The sequence below is a fragment of the Myotis daubentonii genome, chromosome Y (assembly GCF_963259705.1).
Source record: "Myotis daubentonii chromosome Y, mMyoDau2.1, whole genome shotgun sequence".
NCBI lineage: Eukaryota > Metazoa > Chordata > Mammalia > Chiroptera > Vespertilionidae > Myotis > Myotis daubentonii.
The window spans coordinates 2,066,782-2,084,637 of NC_081862.1; the positions used below are offsets into that span (position 1 = coordinate 2,066,782).

Sequence of the window (17,856 nt, forward strand, 5' to 3'; positions counted from 1 at the left end):
TAAAATAAAGAATAATACTATAATTATATAGATATAGAACATTAACAAACAAGTATACAAAAATATAAAAGTGAGTAAAAAATAACTAATTCAGAAGAGTTGTCATCACATAGAAGGAGGAAGGTCTGACGGGTGAGCAGTGCTCTAAGACCTGCATGGGGACATATGGGAAAATTATAACTCATGGTAGTTAGGGGGTTGGGTTGTGGGCCAGGGTAGGAAGTAGTTCACTGTTGTATCAGGTTCCATGTCAGCCATGGCATCATCTGCCAGGTTTCATGAAAGTCAGGTTGGTAGGGTCTGTAGTTCCATGGGTCTGAGGTTGGAACATAGCTGAAGTCACGACGTTATCTCTAACTTACCCGAAACTCTGTTTCTGTGGTGACTAGACCTGAGTCTTTGTTCCTAAGACCGTGTGATGCTGATCAGAATCTAGTGATTAGGAAAGGTGGCACAGTCCACATGTGCAAAGGAGGAAGGATAAGAAAGAAAGGAGGCAAGGTGGTCCTGGTGCCATTGGACTGGACAAGGCCAGTGTGAAGACAGAAGGCAGAGAGGAGAAAGGGCCAGGTTGCAGAGTAGAGATTCTTTGCAGTACGTGACTGTCATTATATGTGTGTCATGAAAGGCCAATTTTTTTATTTTTTGCTATTTAGGGCAATTTTATTTTTTAAATCCTCACCCAAGGATATTCATTGAATTTAGAGGGAGGAAAGGAGAGAGACAGAAAGGGAGACAGAAACATCAATGTGAGAGAGGAACATTTATCCGTTGCCTTCCGTGTACACCCCAATACAGATCAAACCTGAAACCTTGTGGTGTACAAGACAATACTCCAACCAACTGAGCCGCCCAGCCAGGGCTAGGCCAATTTAAATATATATATATTGAACAGAGGATGAAGTACAGATGGGGTTTTGTCTATTTTTAAACATTTTAAGAAAATTAGCTGATGCTCCTAATAAAAGCATAAGCCTAATGAAACATCAAAAAACATTTTCCAATCATCCTTGGTCTGTCCTTAGATCACTCTCTGATTCAGAATTCTGAAAAAATAAGAATCTCCAGATTTTGAAATAATTACCAACCAAAAATGATTTCTGACCCGGCAGGCGTGGCTCAGAGATTGAGCATCGACCTATGAACCACGAAGTCGCAGTTCGATTCCCAGTCAGGGGACATGCCCAGGTTGTGCTCTCGATCCCTGCTGTGGGGTGTTCAGGAGACAGCTAATCCATGATTCTCTATCATCATTGATGTTTCTCTCTCTCTCCCTCGCTCTCTCCCTTCCTCTCTGAAATTATAGTATTATTGATTTCTCACCATCTTTTAGCTAAACCTTCTTGGGTGGCCTTCAGAGTGGAACAGAATAAACATCAGAAGGTGAGTATTTCCCAAATCCTGTTGAAAAGAAAATCTTCCTCCTGGATGCAAATGCAGGGAAGAGGAGAAAAAATCAGAGTGCATCCTAGAAACTGCCACCTTTCTTTCCTGACCTCTTCAACAAAATGCCCAATATCATCTCAGTCGTTAATAACATCAGCTACAATAGTAGCTGCCACGGGTTTTATCTTCACAATGCTTCAGACTCTAAGAATTCTACGTGAATAAACTCACTTAAACCTTACCACAACCCTATGAGGTAGGTACTATAACTATCACCGTTTCTGATGAGGAAACTGAGGTTTCAGACATATACAAGTGTTTGATTATATCTCTGAGATCACAGTATTGGTGGGCATGCACTCTAATCCATAGCTTCATCTCTAAACCACTTACAAGCTCATTAAAATTTCCATACTTTTATGCAGTTTCCACTGTCTTATCCATACATGATTACATCTTTCACTGACTGATGATTCCAAACACTATGCTGCCGTGAGAGATGCACTAAGACTTCCGACTCGCGGAAGCTTACTGACATATAGGCAGTTTGCACGGTGCATGGTCCCCCATGAAGAAGGACATAGGAACCCCAGCATCAGAGCCTCCTGGTCAAATAAAAGAAAGCATCTCTCAACTCTGGGGAGCTTCAGGTTTGACAATTGAGAAACAATAAATAAAGTGACTTAAGAACTTCATAGAGATGACACACTATTCAATAGAAGCTCATCCATCTGGAACTGGTTTTGAATGCTCATTCCAGTAAGAAGCATGGCTTCTTTCTCTGAGCTCTAATTAGGCCAGTGTCATCTTGTTTGAATCATTTGCTCCGCCTGCCTACGTCTGCATTGTGAGCTCTTTGGTTCACACCAGATTTTTCTCTTCCAGAAGTCCCAGGCCCAGCTCAGGGTCCCTGAGGGCCCCTGAATGTTGGCTGAAAGAGTGCTTTAAAATTTACAAATTAAACTAGAATAGGGTCAAAAAATAATGAAGATAATTTACATGTGATTTCAAATACAGAGAAGACTGAGAGGTACATTGATAGCAGGACTGTAATTTGACATTCACACTGTATCAAAGAGCTCACAGAACACTTTGGTGAACACCGTTATATGTCATGTTCATTATAACATTAAGAATTAGCATGTTATAGGTCAGGAAAAATGAAGAGAACTAGCTAGTAGCACAAACTTATTCAAACAGAATTGGTGGGAACAAACTACTCTAATTACAAATATTCTTTCCGTGATATAGTAATTTGCACATCCTATATAATATGCTAAGTGTCCAGTCGCCTGTTCAACCAATCAAAGCATAATATGATGATGACATGCTAATGCCACTAACTGCTAGCTATGATGTGCACTGACCACCAAGGGGCAGACAGTCAACCAGTAGACCAGTTGCTATGACGTGCACTGATCACCAGGAGGAAGACGCTCTGACCTATAGGTTAGCTTGCTGCTGGGGTCCAGCTGATCAGGACTGAGCGAGATGGCCGGACACACCCTGGAGTCCTCCTGCGGTTCCTCCCCAGCTGGCCAACCTCCCGCGTCCCTCCCCAGCCCCGATCGTGCCCCAGTGGGGTCCCTCAGCCTAGCCTGTGCCCTCTCGCAATCCAGGACCTCTCGGGGAATGTCGGAGAGCCAGTTTTGGCCTGATCCCACAGGCCAGGATGAGGGACCCCGCTGGTGCATGAATTCGTGCACTGGGTCTCTAGTTTTAGCATCATTTTCCTTATTTTCATGATAGGTTTCTGCCAGCCATTTTTTTTGAAAAATATATGTTTTTATTGATTTTAGAGAGAAAGAGGAAGGGAGAGGGAGAGAAGCATCAGTGAGAGAGAAAAACATGGATCGGTTGCCTCCTACACAGACCCCCACCTGGGATCTAACCCGTAACAAGGACATGTACCATGACCGGGAATGGAACCGGCAACCCTTCAGTTCAACCAACTGAGCTACACCAGCCAGGGCTCTGCCAACTATTTTTCTTTCTTTCTTTTTTATTCTTAATCCTCACCCAAGGATATTTTCTCATTGATTTTTAGGGAGAATAGAAGAGAGAGGGAGAGACGGAGAGAAATATCAATGTGAGAGACACATTGATTGGTTGCCTCCTGCATAAGTCCAGACCAGGGCATGGGCCAGGGAGGAGGATCCTGCAACCAAGTCACTGGCCCTTGATCGGAATAGAACTAAGGACCCTTCAATCCGCAGGCTGACACTCTATCAACTGAGCTACACTGGTTAGGGCCCAACTATGACTTATTTTCTTCCCAGTATCTTTCACTCTCACTGTTCTATAAAAAAAAAAAAAAAAGATCCTTAAGGCGTGGGTTCTAGTCTTCAATTCACAACCCACATTGGCCATTTCTTTTTCCTCTAATATTCATACTTCCCGGGTATTTCAGAGTTGTTGAAGTGTTCATTGAAGTCATGTATGTGAAAATATATCATAAACCCTACATAATTAAATAAATGCATGTTACCTTTTAATATGGGACTTCCACATTGAAGGCAAAGTCCAGGACGTCATTAAGTAATGAGTCTACTTTGAAGGAATTGTCAGGAACAGCAAATTTGTTGACCACAAGTGGCTCAGAGCAGACTCAGAAACCAGTGCCCCCTCCTGGAGAAGCAAGTCCCTCTGGACAGCACCCTAGATCAAAATTGGGTAAGTTACATAATTTGGAGATTTCAGTTCCACTAATTCTTCTAGAAAGGCTAATCAGTGTAGCCTAGGTATGTGGGGTGGACTTTGCATAGGCCTGGATTTGAAACTGGAGTTATCACTGAAGCTTTGAGCTAATCTTACCAACTCTCTGAGCTCCTGAATGCTAATGTGTAAAGTGAACATAAGGAAACATGGGCCACATATTGTTTGATAGCATTAAATTAAACCTTAAACAATTGACACATGCAAGTTGTCCAATAAATCCATCTGTGATAATAGCAACCATATTCTCTTGGTGTTGTGTGCCCAGGTCTTTACTCAGTGCCTAACGCATAATGTTCCCTCAATACATACTTTATGAATGACCAAAGCTTGGGAGGTTGAACCTCAGAATGGGATCATCTAGAAACTAAAATTGAATCAGCCACCAATAGTCAGTGTGGAGTGCTAGTCTTTTAGTTAATGGAGGAAAATACCACATACTATAATAGAACAGGCAATCATTTCATGGTAGGACATTGTGTGTTTTCTGATAAGATAGGTACTAATGTTCCAGACCTCATCCCCTCAGTCACCTGCCCTTCTCCCATGTAGATCTCAGGAGAAAGGAGATCGAAGTGAAGATGTATAGCCTACGAGAGAGGAAGTGTTGTGTCTACCAAGAGGTCAGCGAGCCCCAGGACGATGACTACCTATGTAAGCTCACCCTCACCAAGGAGCATGTTATGTCTTGATGCAAGAATTTCACTTGGTCTTTGGGTGCCCAAATCATTCCCTTCCTCTCGTGACCGGGAGTACAGGATTGAGGCTCACTGATGTGAGCTCTTTCCGAAGCTCTTCATGTCCAGGAACATGCACTGCACCCTCCCTCTTCCCTGTTGCTCTTGCCTCCAGATTGTGAGAAGTGTCAGAACTTCTTCATTGACAGCTGTGCTGTGCATGGGCCTCCTACGTTTGTAAAAGACAGTGCCGCGGACAAGGGGCATGCCAACCGCTCAGCCCTCACTCTGCCCCCTGGGTTGAGAATCGGACCATCAGGCATCCCTGAGGCTGGGCTTGGAGTGTGGAATGAGGAATGTGATCTGCCCGAGGGCCTGCACTTTGGCCCTTATGAGGGTCAGATCACAGAAGATGAAGCCACAGCCAACAGCGGCTACTCCTGGCTGGTGAGAACTTTACCTCTTCCCTGTCCTCTGGCTTCCCCGTCCCTCCTGTGGCTTGGGGGGCCCCCACCTTCTACATGCTAGGACATGGATGGGGACCATATGGTTAGTTAGCTCTGTGTACTGGGCGGACTTTGCATGAACATGGAGCTCCTCTCTAAGGATCAGAGGGTAAATGGGAGCAAAGTGGTACAGACTCCTCCCTTGGGGGCTCCTGCTTAGTGGACAAATCAATTCCGACGTGTAGATGATGAGTAAGAAAAATATCCTGAGATCACCATTGGCAGTTGAGTCACCATGCAGGCTGAAAGAGATTTGATGACAGTAGAATAAAGTAATTCTTCTATTATATACACACAACCACACACACACACACACACACACACACACACACACACACACACACACACACACACACACGGCCTTTAACTTCTTTTCCTGAAATGCAGATCACCAAAGGGAGAAACTGCTATGAGTATGTGGATGGAAAGGATACATCTCAGGCCAACTGGATGAGGTAAGGTCACTAGGCTTCTGGGTGCTAAAGAGGATACTCATGCCTCACAACCCACATGTCTGTCCTTCCCATCATGCCTCCCTAATGGTCTCCCTCAGTTCTCTGTTCCCCTTTTTTCTCCATACAGTGATCTTTAACATCTAGAGACATTTAGGAAAAAAGGATGTAAAAGTATAGCATTTGACCTCAAAATAGAAGTCTCTAGTTTGGGCTCTGACTGGGAAAACCTTGAGGACCCTGTATTACTCTGTGATTTATCTAATGGACATTAGTTAAACACCTACTATGTTCCAGTTTAGAGGAAGGAATTCATTACTTACACAGATTACACAATCCATGACCCTAGGGAGGACTTACTGCAGACGGACATGAAACATTTTATTTCATAAACATTTAACTCTATTTTTCCTATTTTTCAAGAAGTGCCCAGTGCCCAGGTAGCCTTGAACCAAGGATAGTCTAAACCTGTGAGGGCAGCACATCATCCCAGACTCAGTTCTAACTACAACTGGGTGTTGGAGCCTGCAGAGTAATAGTGCTCATGGCCCTTTCCTGAGGGGCTCTCTTGTGTCAGGGGAGACAGATTATGAATAAACTACTATTGTTCTGTGTTATTTTTCTAAGACAGAGAGACCTCCACGTTTCTGTGGGAACCTGGGGGAGGCAACTGAATGATGCCTTCAATAAAGTGTGGGGAGACTCGACAAAGGCCTCTGAAGAGAAGGTAGACTTGGACTGAGTGTTGAATGATGTGAGTCCTAGATCAAGCCCCGAGTTCTGTGGTGTAACACCGAACCTGACTTACAGCTTAGAGAAGCTAGAGGTCACCAGGTTTGATGGGGAAGTCTGGAATGAGGCTTTGGAAATGGCATTAGGCAGGATGAGCACTGTGAGCAGGACTTAGAGACAGGAATTCACATGACATTGTGACAGAGGCTTGGACATTGAACAGAAGTTTCCCCAGGAGCATGGGTGTGGGTGCAATCAGTGCTGAGGGCCTTAAGCGTCAGTGAGGAGCTGGACACGAATATGACAGGTAGTGGAAACTCATCGCCTCTGGTTTTCTTTCCTTTCATCTGCCTCAACGCCAGGTATGTGAACTGCGCCCGGGATGACCAAGAATAGAACCTGGTGGCCTTTCAATATCACAGGCAGATTTTCTACCGAACCTGCCGGGTCGTGAGGACGGGCTGTGAGCTGCTGGTCTGGTATGGAGAAGAGTATGGCCAAAAGCTGGGCATCAAGTGGGGCAGCAAGTGGAAGACAGAGCTTGTGGCCGGGAAAGGTGGGCACCACTCTTCTTCAACATGGAAAGAAAGAATTCTTAGAAGTTTTCATGCTCCAACTCTCAAGTAGAGTAAACTCCACTCTAGAGTCAGCAAAGCTTCAAATCAGATGCTTCAGAAATTGATGGCTCATCACATAGGTTTTTGATACTTAGGAACAATTTTAATATTTTTATTTTTGTTCTAATTTTTAAAAATATGCTTTTATTGGTTTTAGAGACAGAGATGAAGGGAGAGGGAGAGAAATATCAATCTGCTGCCTCCTGCATTATCCCTACTGGGGATCAAGTCCACCACCCAGACATGTGCCCTGACCAGGAATCAAACTGGCTACCTCTGGGTGAACGGGACAATGCTCAATGAACTGAGCCACACTGGCCAGGGGCTTTTTTTGTTCCATTTTAAAAAATACTTCATGCACAAAATACACAGCGTCATATAGTGCTGAAAGGGTTAGAGGCAAAACAAATAATAATAAAAAAAAAAGGTTTCAGGCACTTAACCAGCTCTCTCATCAAGGTGGTTGTTTGTGGGTTGTTGTTTTTGTTTTCTAACACTTTAGCTGTTTCTTCTTCATTTACTGCATATTTCTAAATGAAATGTGTGTGTTAACATGCATTCATTCATTATTTTGTGACTTGCCATGTGAATTCCTACGTGGTGCCACGCAGGGTTCTGGGAGCTGGAAATACAGATGAACACGATGATCAGAATCACTGCTCCTGAGCAGCTGGCTGGTGAAGGAGGGAAGCCCTGGCAGACATATGTGCATGTGCTTAATATTACATAGTGGTTAGTGCTTTAGAGAAAACGGGACCAGGACAAGTGACTAGGGATCAGTGTGAGGGGAAGGTGGGTGTGTCAGATTGCAAAGGTCAAGGGAAGGCTTTCTCAGGAGACAACAGTTACAACAGTTGTGTCACAAGGTCCCAGGCAGAGGGAGTGGCTGGTGCAGGGAAGGGAAGAGGTGGGGTGTTGAGCTGGCTGAGGGCTTCTCCCGTCTCAGTCTCAGTACGGAGGGTAAGAACAAAGGTTGGACAGATGCCTAGCAGCCTGGAAATACAGTGCCTATGATCCAAGCTGAGATACTGGGGACTTTCTTGAGTGAGACGGGACAATTGAGCAGTTTTCAGCTGCAGAGTGGCATGTTCTAAAACTATGCTTTGTTAAATTTTTTGGAAAATAAATTTCAGTGGGGAATCCCCTCTGAGATTATTTCAACTCCAAGTGAGAGAGGAAGGCAGACTGGCTGGAGAGGGACGGGAGTCAGGAGTGTAAGAAGCAGGTTGGGGAAATATTTTTGTTGTTGTTGTTAATCCTCACCCAAGGATATTTTTCCACTGATTATTTTTTGAGAGAGAGTAGAAGGGGGAGAGACAGAGAGAGAAACATCAATAGCTTGTCTCCCACGGGCACCCCAACCAGGGCTGGGGATTGAGCTTGCAACCAAGGGACGTGCCCTTGACTAGAATCGAACCCAGGAGCCTGGAGTCCCCAAGGTGACGCTCTATCTACTGAGCCAAACTGGCTAGGGCATGGTTGGGGAGATATTTTGAAACAGGACTTTGTAGTGTATTTGAAATAGGCTAACACTGAAAGAAATCAAGTAGGAATACTGTGTGATGAAAGACATATTTCCATTTTATGATTTGTGGAAAACTGAGAGAGCAGCAATTGCTAATTGGGGCCTATTGTTCCTCTATTTTTAAATATTTTTATTGATTTGAGAGAGAGAGGAAGGGAAATGAAGAGAGAGATAGAAATATCAGCATGGATCAGCTGCCTCCTGCTGGGATAGAGCACAAAACCTGGGCATGTGCCCTGACCAGGAATCAAACTGGTGACGACCTGGTTCATGGGTTGATGCTCAACCACTGAGGTACCTGGCCAGGCCTGTGGTTTTTCTCTTTAACATGACTTAGAAGATACATGTATATGGAAAGGTCACGATAGTCAAACCCATATAAGGAGTCAAATGGCTTCTGATGGTCCTTGATCTGTAAGACCTTTTTTCTTTTCAATCCTTACCCAAGGATATTTTTTCCATTGATTTTTATAGAGAGTGAAAGACAGAGGGAAAGACAGAGAGAAATATCCATGTGAGAGGAACACATCGATTTGTTGCCTCCTGCACAATCCCAGACCAGGTCCGGGCCGGGGAGCAGCCTGCAACCAAGGCACATGCCCTTGATGGGAATCAAACCCACGACCTTTCTGTCCACAGGCTGAGGCTCTATCTACTGATCCACACTGACCAGGGCTGTACAAAAGACTTTTGATATGGGGTCTCTGGATTTCTGAAGAAGAGTAGTGCAGACAAAGAAAAAGAAAAGTAGACTGTGAAGGAACACTCTGTGGGAGGCAGAGCTTGCACTGTCAACACAGTTAGAATGATTCCGGAGACAGGATTTACCAGGAGACAGAGCGTAAGGCACAGGCAGCCTTGCCCACACATGCCCTGACCAAAACTTTCTCTTTCAGCAGAACCAAAGCCAGAGATCCACACATGTCCCTCCTGCTCTGTGGCCTTCTCCAGTCAGACATTCCTCAGCCAACATGTGAAACGCAATCACCCCTCTGAGATTCTGCCAGCAGCACCTGCAGGAAAACACCTCCAGTCAGAGGAACCCGGCCCAGAGCATCAAAATCAACAGCAGCAGCAACATCCTGGTCCACATGGGTGGAATGACAAAGCTGAAGGTCAAGAGGTCAAAGGAACGTCCAAACCTTTGCTTAAAAGGATCAGGCACATGAGAACTTCACGGGACTCTTTCAAGCCTCCCAACAGACAAACAGGGAGCTCCAGTGAGCGTGAGAGAATAATGGAGGAAGAGCCCAGCACAGGCCAGGACGTGAATCCAAAGAACACAGGCAAATTATCTGTGGGAGTAAGAATGTCAAAAATTGTAACAATCAATCATGGAGGGTGTGGGCAAGGCTTCAATGATAAGTCACATATCGACACACACCAGAGGACACACTCAGGGAAAAAGCCATATGTGTGCAGGGAGTGTGAGAAAGGCTTTACACGGAAGTAACATCTCATCAGACACCAGAGGACACACTCAGGGTAGAAGCCATATGTGTGCAGGAAGTGTGGGCGAGGCTTTACAGATAAGTCAATCTCATCAAACACCAGAGAACACACTCAGGGGAGAAGCCCTATGTGTGCAGGGAGTGTGGGCGAGGCTTTACACAGAAGTCATCTATCATCACACACCAGAGGACACACTCAGGGGAGAAGCCCTATGTGTGCAGGGAGTGTGGGAGAAGCTTTACAGATAAGTCAACTCTAATCATATACCAGAGGACACACTCAGGAGAGAAGCCCTATGTGTGTAGGGAGTGTGGGGGAGGCTTTAGAGATAAGTCAAGTCTCATCAAACACCAGAGAACACACTCAGGGGAGAAGCCCTATGTTTGCAGGGAGTGTGGGCGAGGCTTTACACAGAAGTCCAATCTCATGAGACACCAGACGACACACTCATGGGAGAAGCCCGGTCTTTGCAGGGAGGATGCATCATGAGCCCTAAATTGCACCTCAGCAGCCATAGGGCAAGTGTAGGCACCGCATACCTCATACCCCAGCTCTGAGGGGGCTTTAGAGGAAGCCTGCTGGCCCCTTTCCCTCCCCAAGAGTGTAATTAGTACAGAAGTATCTGGTCAAACAAATCCTCCGCTTTCAAAAGGAGAGGCTATAGACAAACAGTTCCGTAAGTGCTATGGGGATGTCAACACGAATGTCCCTCATGGTGTTTTTGGCCTAGTTTTAATAAAGTTTGTGTCCAGACTAACCTGAAGCCTACGTGCCTCATCCCCCTCATCACTGAAAGCAGAGTTCCAGGAGGGCCTCAAAGAACCCTCAGCCACAGACCTGAACCCGGGAAGGCGGAATCTGGCGTCAGTCCAGTGAGGTTCCCGCCAGGGAGAGGGATTGAGGCACACTCACCAGGAACATGAATAGGACCCCACCAACCCCTTGGCTTCTCCTGGCTCCTCCCCTGATTCCTTAGACCTCTGTAGCCTCAGAGGTGAAAGCCAGAGAGGGTGTGTGCAGGTGTGTTTGTGCATGTGTGTGTACATGTGTGTGTGTGCGCGTGTCTGTGTGTGTGTGTGCCCGTGTGCCTGTGCACACACCTGTGCTGCCTCAGTCTGGGCACTGGTCGCCCTGTTCTTGCTGCCTCTGTAGCATTGGCATCTTGCCTGGGGCATAGCATGTCGGCACCAGGTCTGTCAACAAGGTTTTGAGTCTCAGCTTTTCCCTCAAAACTGTGTGTCCTAAGGCAAGACCCCCAAAGTCTCTGTGCCTCTTTCCAAGCTATAAAGCGGGAGGGTGACCCAGGCTTTGGAGTGTCATTCAGAGTGGGGTCAGCACCGGTGGTTAAAACACGCAACTCTCTGTGAACAGCGTCTGCCAGGCCTTGAGGTGGACAAGGGAGGCAGAGGGAGTGGGGCCCAGGAGCCAGTTTAGAGCTCAAGCAGCCCCACTGCTCTGCGTGGACTCGGCTGAATGTGCAGGAGTCGTGGGGTCAGGCATGCTCCTCCCCCCGGCCACCCCCTCCCACTGAGCCTTGGCAGGACAAGAGTGACCTTGGTTTCTAAGAGTGACCAGGACAAAGGCCCTCACAACCCTGCTGAGAGCTGCTGGGTGCACCTCACCTCACAGTGTGTGCGACGCCCACCTCGCAACAGCTCCTGGTGCCTGGCCTTGTACCTGGGTCTGCGGGTCTCACCGTCCCCGGACCCGTCTGAAATCCTTACCTGCACATTTCTTATGGGGAGTCATGGGACATGGACACGCGTGAGAAGAGCAGGCAGGCCGTGTCGGTCATTCCTGGCCACCGGTTCACAGGTAATGTCCACTGAGGCCAGGAGCACCGACCCTCATGGGCCCATGGGTGGGAGTCCAGCGAGGCTCCAGGGAATAGGTAAGCGTCTGCCTGGGGAGGCGATGGGGCCCCAGCAACCAGAGGCCCTGCTTTTCTTACAACAGAGCGGACATCCATGCAGGGAGCAGGCACACGCGGTGAGGGCCCTTCACCCCTCAGCCCGAGGGACCTAGCATCGCACCTGTTTCTGGAGGAGAGCTCCTGAAGGGGGTACCCAAACCCACGACCTGGGACCATGACCTTCCCTCTCCCGCCCGGCTGGCGTGGCTCAGCGCTTGAGCATCAACCTATGAACCAGGAGGTCAGGGTTCAATTCCTGGTCAGGGCACATGCTCGGGTTGTGGGCTTGATCCCCAGTGTGGGGCCTGCAAGAGGCAGCAGATCCATGATTCTCTGTCATCATGGATGTTTCTCTCTCTCTCTCTCTTTCTCTCTCTCTATTTCTCTCTCTCTCTCTCTCTCTCTCTCTCTCTCTCTCTCTCTCTCTCTCTCTCTCTTTCTGTCTCTCTCCACCCCCCCTTCTTCTCCCTTTCTATCTGAAATCAATAAAAAATATATTTTAAAAAATGATGGCATTTCTATGTGAAGAATGGAAACCTCATTCCTTACAATGACTGAGGGCTTGGGTTGGTGACCTGAAACTCTCAGAAGCAACCATTGAGCCACACCTTCATACTCATGTTTTCCCACATTAACCCAATCCTGAAACACCTCAGGACCAGGAGAAATCTGCCAGTTGGGATATTGTTTTCTGTGGGTCTCAGCGGACTCTGGAGGAGCCAGCCCACAATCATGGGTCTGTTGACACCCAAGCAGGGGCCCTGTGCACATTGGAAGGTGGGCTCTCTCGTTCAGGTCAGGAGGGGCAAACCCCCACCCCAGCATCGCATTGAAACACCACACATTTCCAAGTGGCTCAGCACCTCCGGTGAGTATCTCTCAGGGGGTGAAGGAAAGCTTTGCACAATCAAGTCCTCTTTCACATTAAAAATGTTGGTGTCCCTGTGCCCAAACCTCCACATACAGGAAGGTTCTGGTTTGACTAGTCACGCCTTGATTTGTTGAATACATCTTTCCCAGGTTGCAAGGATTAGCCTTTAACTTCATGCCCAGCTTTTTCTACCATTTGTTTCCATGTCCAGTGTGACACATCTCACTTCCTTTGGAAGGAAATGGAAAATTCTCCAGGATGCGATGCTCCACTGTTTGGGTGTAGATGTGCACACACGTTTTAAACTGAGATACTGTGAACATTCATGAACTGGAATGCTCACGATGACTAGGAAAGACAAGTGGTGGGTGTTTTCGGTAAAATCTGATACCTATTGGGAGGAGGATAGGAGCAGATTTGACAGTTTCCAGTTTTATTTTAAATCTGTTGTTCTTGATCTGACACACAGAGGGACAGGGAGACAAAGAGAAACAATCAGGTGATGGGGGTGGCCTTACCAGGAATCAAGGGCACTTCTTGGTTCATAGGTCAGCACTCACTCATTGAGCCTCGCTTGCTGGGCTGTGTGTTGCTATTTGGATGACCTCTTTCTACAAAGACAATGCGGCCCTGGCTGGGTAGATTACATGCCAGGGGGATGAGAGCCTTTACCTTGCTGGTGTTCTCATGCTGCTTGGAGCATCAGGCCTGTTTCCATCATCACAGCAGGTGGGAGCTGTGGCATCAGTACAAGCCTACTTCTACCTTCTGCCTATAGGTTCATAACAGAATGAAGGGAAAACCATGAAGGTTGTCTCAACAAGGGGACATTTAGCAAACATTCTGCTTTGGTGACAACACATGACCGCCAACAGTTCCTTGGGCAGCGATACACAGTAATACTTACCAAGTTTCTAAACATTTGCCAAGTAAAACATTCACTCTTACAAAGTTTTTTTTTTAATATTTTATTGGTTTTTTACAGAGAGGAAGGGAGAGGGATAGAGAGGTAGAAACATCGGTGAGAGAGAAACATCAATCAGCTGTCTCCTGCACACTCCCTACTGGGGATGTGCCCGCAACCAAGGTACATGCCCTTGTCCGGAATCGAACCTGGGACCCTTCAGTCCGCAGGCCGACGCTCTATCCACTGAGCCAAACCGGTTAGGGCCACTCTTACAAAGTTTTTAACATGCTCACTTAATTACACTTAGGAAGGCAACTTTGTACGGGAAATGTCGTTTTCTAAAATAAAATGTATGTATAATACAAATGTAGAATACATCACACAGATGACTGCTTGGCTCGGATTTATTTTTCATACATACAATAACTATATAGAATAAGTTTGAGATCACTTTTCAAACAACTGATGTGTGAATGGATGTCCAGAGAGGTCTTGGGTCTTGGGCAGAGTCACCATGAAGTAGGTGCTGTCTGTGAAAATGGAATCCAGGGTTCTGGAGTCAAAAACCTCTGAGAAGGTACATCTGGGAGGATAAGAGGAACCAGCACAGTGGTCACAGGTTCCCGGATGTCACCTCTCCAGGCCACTGCGTCCTCGATTATCTGTGTGTCCCTCGGTCTCTGTGTCCCTCGGCCTATGTGTCCCTCAGTCTGTGTGTCCCTCAGCCTGTATGTCCCTTGGTCACTGACACCGGGTGAGTCTGCTCCCATCTTCTCAGTGTGGGGGACTCTGGGAGCAGCGACACAACGCAGTAGAGGGGAGCACGTGCAGGACCCTCCTCTGTCCATTCCCCGCCTCCTTCACGCCTCGCTTTCCTCTGCTTGTCCCGGCCTCGCCCCCCCACCCCCAGAGCCTCGCCCCAACGTGGTGGCTTGGGAGACCCTGCAAGGACCGCGCTAGAATGGCCTCGTCGTGTTGTGTCAGGATCTTGCCAGCTGAGAGACACTCATACATTTTATTTTTATCTTATAGACACATTCCTTGGAAAAACATCAGCGGAGCTGAATGCTCTGCTCATCATGATGCCTTTCTTTAGGGGTATGCTGCTTTTTCACACCCTCCAAAGCTTTTCCTTCTTTGTACGTTTTTCATGTTTATGTTTTGGTTAATTCTTACCAGAGGATATGTTTTTACAGACAGAGGGAAGGAGGGAGGGAGGGAGGGGATAGAGAAGAAACAAAAAAGCAAACATGAATATGCAAGAGACTCATGGATCTTTGGCTCCCACAAGAGCCCAGACCGGGGCAGGCAATGAAGCCTGCATCCCAGGTATGTGCTCTGGACCAGGAATCCCACCAGCGACCCTTCCCTGGGCACCCGAAGGTCTAACTAGTGAACAACACTGGCCAGGACTATTCCTTCTGCTTAGCAGATGAGAGCAAATGTCACTCTTTCTTCTGGCAGAAGGCGGCCAATCTATGATGATCACTCATCATTGATCTTTCTCTCTTCCTTTCTGAACTAGTAGAAATGTATATTTCTAAAAAAAACCACTGTGGCCCTGGCCAGTGTGCCTCAGTGGGGAGAGTGACAACCTATGTATTGAAGGGCCCCTGGTTCGATTCCCGGTCAGGGCACATGTCCGGGTTGCGGGCTGGATCCCCAGTAGGGAGGGGGTGATACAGGAGGCAGCTGATCCATGATTCTCTCTCATCATTGATGTTTCCATCTCTATCCCTTTCCCTTCATCTCTGAAATCAATAAAAATATATTTTTTAAAAAAACACACTGGGTTTCAACACAAAAGTTTAAATTCAAATTTTTTCACGCTACTAACATGTTCCCATAATACCCTGCATCTGGAGGTGCCATCAACAATGACAGCCTCCCTGGTACTGATTGCATCAATAATGGCAGCCTACAGGGGAAGGACTGCCTCAGTAATGCCCGCCTCTAGGCTACATTGATCATTGCAGCCTCCAGAGTACTAGCTGCCTCAGTAATGCCCTACAGAAGCCGCTGAGTCTAGTGGTAATAACACGTTCTTGCGATACCCTTGCGCCTCGCTGTACGGACTGGCTGCTGCAATCATAGCGGCCGCCGGGTTACTGGCTGCCTCAGGAAAGGAGACCTGTCCTGTACTGGCTGCCTTGGTAACGGCGGCCGCCCCAGGACTGACTTCTCCAATCATGGCAGCCTCTAGGTTACGGACTGAATTACTGAACGCACAGCTTCCCCATGCCAGTGCAGCAGCCAAGGCCTCCCTCTGCAGGGCTGGGACAGGAAGGGGTGCAAAAGCCAGACCCGTGACTTCAGTCCATCCGGGGAAGGAATAATTGCACCCTGGACAGCCTCGATGATTTTGTAGGGTTTTCTGTAGGTTTTGTTTGTTTGTGGTTTTTTGGGTAGACTTTTCCATCAAATTCACGGGATATTAGCTAACATTTCAGAACCACGGACAGAAGCATAAGGTGTTATTCTTTGAATGGCCACAAGAGGGACCCAGAGGATCGTTTTCGCAAAGGAATTGGCTGACAGCTTCCTTTAAGGCAGTGGTTCTCAACCTTCCTAATGCCGCGACCCTTTAGTACAGTTCCTCATGTTGTGCTGGCCCCCAACCATAAAATTATTTTCGTTGCTACTTCATCACTGTAATGTCGCTACTTTTATGAATCGTCATGTAAATGTGTGATATGCAGGATGTATTTTCATTGTGACAAACTGAACATAATTAAAGCATAGTGATTCATCACAAAAACAATATGTAATTATATATGTGTTTTTTCGATGGTCTTAAGCTACCCCTGTGAAAGGGTCGTTCGACCCCCAAAGGGGTCGCAACCCACAGGTTGAGAACCGCTGTTCTAGTGGGAATCCCTGTTTCCCAGAAGGCAACTCCCAGCCTACCGCCTGGTCCTCTCGCTAAGGAAGCGAACACACGCGCCTGGAAGACAGTCCGGGACTTAAATACCGTTGGGTGGAACACAGACTGGGTCAGGCGGCAGGAAGGATGTGTCACCCCAACACCTGTCCGGGCGGGGGGCTCCGGGCTCCTGGGGTCCCTCCGCGAAACCACAGGAATCTGAGCCCTGGACACCGCCCATCCGTGCCTGGCTGAAAGCTTCTTGATGGACACTCGCAGGACCCTGGGTAGCCAATCACAACCAGGGGTTGAGTGCTGGGAGCCGGTCCATGCTTGCTGTTTCAAGGGACCTGGCATATATGGCATACTGTTCTTGGCACTATGTGTTTTAACCAAGGTCTCTGAGAAAGGTGGTTTCCCCAGGTAGGGATTTTCCCCTGAAGTTAGGGAGGGAATAAAACCCCTCAACTAAGTGCCAGGCGGGTAATTAATCCCTTTAACTACGAACAGTCATGCTTAAACTACATAATCTTTTCTCCCTGGAATGGAGATAAGAAACGCCCTAACCTTTGTAATAGAGATTGATAGGATTGAATCAACTGGTATAAATACAGTTGTAACAAGACAGAAACACACAGAACTCAGAACACAGAACTCATGAGACAGAATTCAGAACACAGAACTTAGAACACAGGGCTTGGAAGACAGGACCAAGAGAGACAGAGCCTAGGCACAGAACCTACACAGAACGTTCTTTACAGACAGAAGAACTTCGCTGGAGAGAACATGGCAAGGGATCCTGGACTGAACCTGAATGCAGAGGTTGGCAAGAGAGCCTGACTAGAACATGGCGACCAAACCTGGCTGGAGAAGTCCCTGTGTCATTCCTTCTTCGCCGACTCCATCCACACCTTTGGGGACCCCTGGACCTGCTGGGGTTGGACCCCGGCATCTGGCGCCCGAACAGGGACCCCTAGGTAAGCGCCCCGCACTCGGGATGGATCGGACTCCACCGTAAGAAGAAGGTGGATAGTCTTCGCCGACTCCGTCCACACCTTTGGGAACCCCTGGAACAGGATTCCCCTAAGTAAGCCCCCCTCCCCCATTGAGAACCCCCACACTCGGGACGGATCAGACTCCACTGTAGGAAGAGGGTGGATAGTCTTCGCCGAATCCGTCCACACCTTTGGGAACCCCTGGAACAGGATTCCCTTAGGTAAGCCCCCCCCATTGAGAACCCC

The 17,856-nt window shown here is 47.5% G+C and overlaps 1 pseudogene; it reads left to right on the forward strand.

Moving 5' to 3' along the window:
• LOC132225607 (histone-lysine N-methyltransferase PRDM7-like) overlaps positions 1-9,779 on the forward strand; it is a 63,824-nt pseudogene extending 54,045 nt beyond the window's left edge.
• Positions 9,780-17,856: the final 8,077 nt, after the last annotated feature.